Consider the following 9,134-nt stretch of genomic DNA (forward strand, 5'->3'; position numbering starts at 1 on the left):
AGCGTAGTGGTTATCGCACCAGACCGGTATTCTGGAGGTCGTGGGCTCGGATCCCACCTGGCGGGCATTTTTTCTCCACTTTCTTATTTTCCAAATTCTTTATCTTGAGCCACTACATCCCCCCCTTTGCTTTCCGAGGTCTTCTTGACTGCCAATTCGTATTTCTGTCTTATTTTCAACGAGCCCCTCATTTCCTAATCTGATTCGCTACATGCATAGCGAGGGCCTCTGTTCTGGCAGTCTTGGTGCCATAAGGGAGCTTAAGAGGGTTCAACGCTGGTCGACCACTCTCGACATGTCGTAGACGCTGGAGTCACGTCCCGGGGGTTAAAAAGAAGGTCCCCTTTACCCCGAGTAGTCCGAGTGGCGCTGGCTACCACCCCCAAGCGCAGGAAACAAAAACACCTTAAGATAAATACCCAAGAAAGTGGAGGCTAAAGTAGCCCCGCCGGTAGCGTAGTGGTTATCGCACCAGACCGGTATTCTGGAGGTCGTGGGCTCGGATCCCACCTGGCGGGCATTTTTTCTCCACTTTCTTATTTTCCAAATTCTTTATCTTGAGCCACTACATCCCCCCCCTTTGCTTTCCGAGGTCTTCTTGACTGTCAATGCTTATTTCTGTCTTATTTTCAACGAGCCCCTCATTTCCTAATCTGATTCGCTACATGCATAGCGAGGGCCTCTGTTCTGGCAGTCTTGGTGCCATAAGGGAGCTTAAGAGGGTTCAACGCTGGTCGACCACTCTCGACATGTCGTAGACGCTGGAGTCACGTCCCGGGGGTTAAAAAGAAGGTCCCCTTTACCCCGAGTAGTCCGAGTGGCGCTGGCTACCACCCCCAAGCGCAGGAAACAAAAACACCTTAAGATAAATACCCAAGAAAGTGGAGGCTAAAGTAGCCCCGCCGGTAGCGTAGTGGTTATCGCACCAGACCGGTATTCTGGAGGTCGTGGGCTCGGATCCCACCTGGCGGGCATTTTTTCTCCACTTTCTTATTTTCCAAATTCTTTATCTTGAGCCACTACACCCCCCCCCTTTGCTTTCCGAGGTCTTCTTGACTGCCAATGCTTATTTCTGTCTTATTTTCAACGAGCCACTCATTTCCTAATCTGATTCGCTACATGCATAGCGAGGGCCTCTGTTCTGGCAGTCTTGGTGCCATAAGGGAGGTTAAGAGGGTTCAACGCTGGTCGACCTCTCTCGACATATCGTAAACGCTGGAGTCACGGCCCGGGGGTTAAAAAGAAGGTCCCCTTCACCCCGAGTAGTCCGAGTTGCGCTGGATACCACCCCCAAGCGCAGGAAACAAAAACACCTTAAGATAAATACCCAAGAAAGTGGAGGCTAAAGTAGCCCCGCCGGTAGCGTAGTGGTTATCGCACCAGACCGATATTCTGGAGGTCGTGGGCTCGGATCCCACCTGGCGGGCATTTTTTCTCCAGTTTCTTTTTTTCCAAATTCTTTATCTTGAGCCACTACATCCCCCCCTTTGCTTTCCGAGGTCTTCTTGACTGCCAATGCTTATTTTTGTCTTATTTTCAACGAGCCCCTCATTTCCTAATCTGATTCGCTACATGCATAGCGAGGGCCTCTGTTCTGGCAGTCTTGGTGCCATAAGGGAGCTTAAGAGGATTCAACGCTGGTCGACCCCTCTCGACATATCGTAGACGCTGGAGTCACGTCCCGGGGGTTAAAAAGAAGGTCCCCTTTACCCCGAGTAGTCGAAGTGGCGCTGTCTACCACCCCCAAGTGCAGGAACCAAAAACACCTTAAGATAAATACCCAAGAAAGTGGAGGCTAAAGTAGCCCCGCCGGTAGCGTAGTGGTTATCGCACCAGAACGGTATTCTGGAGGTCGTGGGCTCGGATCCCACCTGGCGGGCATTTTTTCTCCACTTTCTTATTTTCCAAATTCTTTATCTTGAGCCACTACATCCCCCCCTTTGCTTTCCGAGGTCTTCTTGGCTGAGAATTCTTATTTCTGTCTTATTTTCAACGAGCCCCTCATTTCCTATTCTGATTCTCTACATGCATAGCGAGGGCCGCTGTTCTGGCAGTCTTGGTACCATAAGGAAGCTTAAGAGGGTTACACGCTGGTCGACTACTCTCGACATGTCGTAGACGCTGGAGTCACGTCCCGGGGGTTAAAAAGAAGGTCCCCTTTACCCCGAGTAGTCGGAGTGGCGCTGGCTACCACCCCCAAGCGCAGGAAACAAAAACACCTTAAGATAAATACCCGAGAAAGTTGAGGCCAAAGTAGCCCCGCCGGTAGCGTAGTCGTTATCGCACGAGACCGGTATTCTGGAGGTCGTGGGCTCGGATCCCACCTGGCGGGCATTTTTTCTCCAGTTTCTTATTTTCCAAATTCTTTATCTTGAGCCACTATATACTCCCCTTTGCTTTCCGAGGTCTTCTTGGCTGAGAATTCTTATTTCTGTCTTATTTTCAACGAGCCCCTCATTTCCTATTCTGATTCTCTACATGCATAGCGAGGGCCGCTGTTCTGGCAGTCTTGGTGCCATAAGGGAGCTTAAGAGGGTTACACGCTGGTCGACCACTCTCGACATGTCGTAGACGCTGGAGTCACGTCCCGGGGGTTAAAAAGAAGGTCCCCTTTACCCCGAGTAGTCGGAGTGGCGCTGGCTACCACCCCCAAGCGCAGGAAACAAAAACACCTTAAGATAAATACCCGAGAAAGTTGAGGCCAAAGTAGCCCCGCCGGTAGCGTAGTGGTTATCGCACGAGACCGGTATTCTGGAGGTCGTGGGCTCGGATCCCACCTGGCGGGCATTTTTTCTCCAGTTTCTTATTTTCCAAATTCTTTATCTTGAGCCACTATATACTCCCCTTTGCTTTCCGAGGTCTTCTTGAATGCAAATTCGTATTTCTGCCTTATTTTCAACGTGCCCCTCATTTCCTAATCTGATTCGCTACATGCATAGCGAGGGCCTCTGTTCTGGCAGTCTTGGTGCCATAAGGGAGCTTAAGAGGGTTCAACGCTGGTCGACCACTCTCGACATGTCGTAGACGCTCGAGTCACGTCCCGGGGGTTAAAAAGAAGGTCCCCTTCACCCCGAGTAGTCCGAGTTGCGCTGGATACCACCCCCAAGCGCAGGAAACAAAAACACCTTAGCATGAATACCCGAGAAAGTTGAGGCCAAAGTTGCCCCGCCGGTAGCGTAGTGGTTATCGCACCAGACCGGTATTCTGGAGGTCGTGGGCTCGGATCCCACCTGGCGGGCATTTTTTATCCAGTTTCTTATTTTCCAAATTCTTTATCTTGAGCCACTATATACTCCCCTTTGCTTTCCGAGGTCTTCTTGAATGCAAATTCGTATTTCTGTCTTATTTTCAACGAGCCCCTCATTTCCTAATCTGATTCGCTACATGCATAGCGAGGGCCTCTGTTCTGGCAGTCTTGGTGCCATAAGGGAGCTTAAGAGGGTTACACGCTGGTCGACCACTCTCGACATGTCGTAGACGCTCGAGTCACGTCCCGGGGGTTAAAAAGAAGGTCCCCTTTACCCCGAGTAGTCCGAGTGGCGCTGGCTACCACCCCCAAGCGCAGGAAACAAAAACACCTTAAGTTAAATACCCGAGAAAGTTGAGGCCAAAGTAGCCCCGCCGGTAGCGTAGTGGTTATCGCACCAGACCGGTATTCTGGAGGTCGTGGGCTCGGATCCCACCTGGCGGGCATTTTTTCTCCAGTTTCTTATTTTCCAAATTCTTTATCTTGAGCCACTATATACTCCCCTTTGCTTTCCGAGGTCTTCTTGACTGCCAATTCGTATTTCTGTCTTATTTTCAACGAGCCCCTCATTTCCTAATCTGATTCGCTACATGCATAGCGAGGGCCTCTGTTCTGGCAGTCTTGGTGCCATAAGGGAGCTTAAGAGGGTTACACGCTGGTCGACCACTCTCGACATGTCGTAGACGCTGGAGTCACGGCCCGGGGGTTAAAAAGAAGGTCCCCTTCACCCCGAGTAGTCCGAGTTGCGCTGGATACCACCCCCAAGCGCAGGAAACAAAAACACCTTAGCATGAATACCCGAGAAAGTTGAGGCCAAAGTAGCCCCGCCGGTAGCGTAGTGGTTATCGCACGAGACCGGTATTCTGGAGATCGTGGGCTCGGATCCCACCTGGCGGGCATTTTTTCTCCAGTTTCTTATTTTCCAAATTCTTTATCTTGAACCACTATATACTCCCCTTTGCTTTCCGAGGTCTTCTTGACTGCCAATTCGTATTTCTGTCTTATTGTCAACGAGCCCCTCATTTCCTAATCTGATTCGCTACATGCATAGCGAGGGCCTCTGTTCTGGCAGTCTTGGTGCCATAAGGGAGCTTAAGAGGGTTCAACGCTGGTCGACCACTCTCGACATGTCGTAGACGCTGGAGTCACGTCCCGGGGGTTAAAAAGAAGGTCCCCTTCACCCCGAGTAGTCCGAGTGGCGCTGGCTACCACCCCCAAGCGCAGGAAACAAAAACACCTTAAGATAAATACCCGAGAAAGTTGAGGCCAAAGTAGCAACGCCGGTAGCGTAGTGGTTATCGCACGAGACCGGTATTCTGGAGGTCGTGGGTTCGGATCCCACCTGGCGGGCATTTTTTCTCCAGTTTCTTATTTTCCAAATTCTTTATCTTGAGCCACTATATACTCAGCTTTGCTTTCCGAGGTCTTCTTGACTGCCAATTCGTATTTCTGTCTTATTTTCAACGAGCCCCTCATTTCCTAATCTGATTCGCTACATGCATAGCGAGGGCCTCTGTTCTGGCAGTCTTGGTGCCATAAGGGAGCTTATAGGGGTTACACGCTGGTCGACCACTCTCGACATGTCGTAGAGGCTGGAGTCACGGCCCGGGGGTTAAAAAGAAGGTCCCCTTCACCCCGAGTAGTCCGAGTTGCGCTGGATACCACCCCCAAGCGCAGGAAACAAAAACACCTTAGCATAAATACCCGAGAAAGTTGAGGCCAAAGTAGCCCCGCCGGTAGCGTAGTGGTTATCGCACGAGACCGGTATTCTGGAGGTCGTAAGTTCGGATCCCACCTGGCGGGAATTTTTTCTCCAGTTTCTTATTTTCCAAATTCTTTATCTTGAGCCAGTATATACTCCCCTTTGCTTTCCGAGGTCTTCTTGACTGCCAATTCGTATTTCTGTCTTATTTTCAACGAGCCCCTCATTTCCTAATCTGATTCGCTACATGCATAGCGAGGGCCTCTGTTCTGGCAGTCTTGGTGCCATAAGGGAGCTTAAGAGGATTCAACGCTGGTCGACCACTCTCGACATGTCGTAGACGCCGGAGTCCCGTCCCGGGGGTTAAAAAGAAGGTCCCCTTTACCCCGAGTAGTCCGAGTGGCGCTGGCTACCACCCCCAAGCGCAGGAAACAAAAACACCTTAATATAAATACCCAAGAAAGTGGAGGCTAAAGTAGCCCCGCCGGTAGCGTAGTGGTTATCGCACCAGACCGGTATTCTGGAGGTCGTGGGCTCGGATCCCACCTGGCGGGCATTTTTTCTCCACTTTCTTATTTTCCAAATTCTTTAAATTCTTTATCTTGAGCCACTACATCCCCCCTTTGCTTTCCGAGGTCTTCTTGACTGCCAATGCTTATTTCTGTATTATTTTCAACGAGCCCCTCATTTCCTAATCTGATTCGCTACATGCATAGCGAGGGCCTCTGTTCTGGCAGTCTTGGTGCCATAAGGGAGCTTAAGAGGATTCAACGCTGGTCGACCACTCTCGACATGTCGTAGACGCTGGAGTCACGTCCCGGGGGTTAAAAAGAAGGTCCCCTTCACCCCGAGTAGTCCGAGTGGCGCTGGCCACCACCCCCAAGCGCAGGAAACAAAAACACCTTAGCATAATGCCCCAGAAAGTGGAGGCTAAAGTAGCCCCGCCGGTAGTGTAGTGGTTATCGCACCAGACCAGTATTCTGGAGGTCGTGGGGTCGGATTCCACCTGGCGGGCATTTTTTCTCCACTTTCTTATTTTCCAAATTCTTTATCTTGAGCCACTACATCCTCCCCTTTGCTTTCCGAGGTCTTCTTGACTGCCAATTCGTATTTCTGTCTTATTTTCAACGAGCCCCTCATTTCCTAATCTGATTCGCTACATGCATAGCGAGGGCCTCTGTTCTGGCAGTCTTGGTGCCATAAGGGAGCTTAAGAGGGTTCAACGCTGGTCGACCACTCTCGACATGTCGTAGACGCTGGAGTCACGTCCCGGGGGTTAAAAAGAAGGTCCCCTTCACCCCGAGTAGTCCGAGTGGCGCTGGCTACCACCCCCAAGCGCAGGAAACAAAAACACCTTAAGATAAATACCCGAGAAAGTTGAGGCCAAAGTAGCCCCGCCGGTAGCGTAGTGGTTATCGCACCAGACCAGTATTCTGGAGGTCGTGGGGTCGGATTCCACCTGGCGGGCATTTTTTCTCCACTTTCTTATTTTCCAAATTCTTTATCTTGAGCCACTACATCCCCCCCTTTGCTTTCCGAGGTCTTCTTGACTGCCAATGCTTATTTCTGTCTTATTTTCAACGAGCCCCTCATTTCCTAATCTGATTCGCTACATGCATAGCGAGGGCCTCTGTTCTGGCAGTCTTGGTGCCATAAGGGAGCTTAAGAGGATTCAACGCTGGTCGACCCCTCTCGACATATCGTAGACGCTGGAGTCACGTCCCGGGGGTTAAAAAGAAGGTCCCCTTTACCCCGAGTAGTCGGAGTGGCGCTGGCTACCACCCCCAAGCGCAGGAACCAAAAACACCTTAAGATAAATACCCAAGAAAGTGGAGGCTAAAGTAGCCCCGCCGGTAGCGTAGTGGTTATCGCACCAGACCGGTATTCTGGAGGTCGTGGGCTCGGATCCCACCTGGCGGGCATTTTTTCTCCACTTTCTTATTTTCCAAATTCTTTATCTTGAGCCACTACATCCCCCCCTTTGCTTTCCGAGGTCTTCTTGGCTGAGAATTCTTATTTCTGTCTTATTTTCAACGAGCCCCTCATTTCCTATTCTGATTCTCTACATGCATAGCGAGGGCCGCTGTTCTGGCAGTCTTGGTACCATAAGGGAGCTTAAGAGGGTTACACGCTGGTCTACTACTCTCGACATGTCGTAGACGCTGGAGTCACGTCCCGGGGGTTAAAAAGAAGGTCCCCTTTACCCCGAGTAGTCCGAGTTGCGCTGGATACCACCCCCAAGCGCAGGAAACAAAAACACCTTAGCATGAATACCCGAGAAAGTTGAGGCCAAAGTTGCCCCGCCGGTAGCGTAGTGGTTATCGCACCAGACCGGTATTCTGGAGGTCGTGGGCTCGGATCCCACCTGGCGGGCATTTTTTCTCCAGTTTCTTATTTTCCAAATTCTTTATCTTGAGCCACTATATACTCCCCTTTGCTTTCCGAGGTCTTCTTGAATGCAAATTCGTATTTCGGTCTTATTTTCAACGAGCCCCTCATTTCCTAATCTGATTCGCTACATGCATAGCGAGGGCCTCTGTTCTGGCAGTCTTGGTGCCATAAGGGAGCTTAAGAGGGTTACACGCTGGTCGACCACTCTCGACATGTCGTAGACGCTGGAGTCACGGCCCGGGGGTTAAAAAGAAGGTCCCCTTCACCCCGAGTAGTCCGAGTTGCGCTGGATACCACCCCCAAGCGCAGGAAACAAAAACACCTTAGCATGAATACCCGAGAAAGTTGAGGCCAAAGTAGCCCCGCCGGTAGCGTAGTGGTTATCGCACGAGACCGGTATTCTGGAGATCGTGGGCTCGGATCCCACCTGGCGGGCATTTTTTCTCCAGTTTCTTATTTTCCAAATTCTTTATCTTGAGCCACTATATACTCCCCTTTGCTTTCCGAGGTCTTCTTGACTGCCAATTCGTATTTCTGTCTTATTTTCAACGAGCCCCTCATTTCCTAATCTGATTCGCTACATGCATAGCGAGGGCCTCTGTTCTGGCAGTCTTGGTGCCATAGGGGAGCTTAAGAGGGTTCAACGCTGGTCGACCACTCTCGACATGTCGTAGACGCTGGAGTCACGTCCCGGGGGTTAAAAAGAAGGTCCCCTTCACCCCGAGTAGTCCGAGTGGCGCTGGCCACCACCCCCAAGCGCAGGAAACAAAAACACCTTAGCATAATGCCCCAGAAAGTGGAGACTAAAGTAGCCCCGCCGGTAGTGTAGTGGTTATCGCACCAGACCAGTATTCTGGAGGTCGTGGGTTCGGATCCCACCTGGCGGGCATTTTTTCTCCACTTTCATATTTTCCAAATTCTTTATCTTGTGCCACTACATCCCCCCCTTTGCTTTCCGAGGTCTTCTTGACTGCCAATGCTTATTTCTGTATTATTTTCAACGAGCCCCTCATTTCCTAATCTGATTCGCTACATGCATAGCGAGGGCCTCTGTTCTGGCAGTCTTGGTGCCATAAGGGAGCTTAAGAGGATTCAACGCTGGTCGACCACTCTCGACATGTCGTAGACGCTGGAGTCACGTCCCGGGGGTTAAAAAGAAGGTCCCCTTCACCCCGAGTAGTCCGAGTGGCGCTGGCCACCACCCCCAAGCGCAGGAAACAAAAACACCTTAAGATAAATACCCGAGAAAGTTGAGGCCAAAGTAGCCCCGCCGGTAGCGTAGTGGTTATCGCACGAGACCGGTATTCTGGAGGTCGTGGGTTCGGATCCCACCTGGTGGGCATTTTTTCTCCAGTTTCTTATTTTCCAAATTCTTTATCTTGAGCCACTATATACTCCCCTTTGCTTTCCGAGGTCTTCTTGACTGCCAATTCGTATTTCTGTCTTATTTTCAACGAGCCCCTCATTTCCTAATCTGATTCGCTACATGCATAGCGAGGGCCTCTGTTCTGGCAGTCTTGGTGCCATAAGGGAGCTTAAGAGGGTTACACGCTGGTCGACCACTCTCGACATGTCGTAGAGGCTGGAGTCACGGCCCGGGGGTTAAAAAGAAGGTCCCCTTTACCCCGAGTAGTCCGAGTTGCGCTGGATACCACCCCCAAGCGCAGGAAACAAAAACACCTTAGCATGAATACCCGAGAAAGTTGAGGCCAAAGTTGCCCCGCCGGTAGCGTAGTGGTTATCGCACCAGACCGGTATTCTGGAGGTCGTGGGTTCGGATCCCACCTGGCGGGC

The 9,134-nt window shown here is 51.0% G+C and overlaps 2 non-coding genes across 2 annotated transcripts; both read left to right on the top strand.

Moving 5' to 3' along the window:
* The first annotated feature begins 1,353 nt into the window (after positions 1 to 1,353).
* Trnai-gau (transfer RNA isoleucine (anticodon GAU)) lies at positions 1,354 to 1,426 on the top strand. The gene has a single exon. It is a non-coding gene; the product is annotated as a tRNA-Ile (tRNA).
* Positions 1,427 to 8,154: 6,728 nt separating this feature from the next.
* On the top strand, positions 8,155 to 8,227 carry Trnat-agu (transfer RNA threonine (anticodon AGU)). The gene has a single exon. It is a non-coding gene; the product is annotated as a tRNA-Thr (tRNA).
* Positions 8,228 to 9,134: the final 907 nt, after the last annotated feature.

This window comes from Haemaphysalis longicornis, unplaced genomic scaffold, assembly GCF_048455015.1.
Source record: "Haemaphysalis longicornis isolate Haplotype H1 unplaced genomic scaffold, Haemaphysalis longicornis Haplotype H1 scaffold_11, whole genome shotgun sequence".
Classification (NCBI taxonomy): domain Eukaryota; kingdom Metazoa; phylum Arthropoda; class Arachnida; order Ixodida; family Ixodidae; genus Haemaphysalis; species Haemaphysalis longicornis.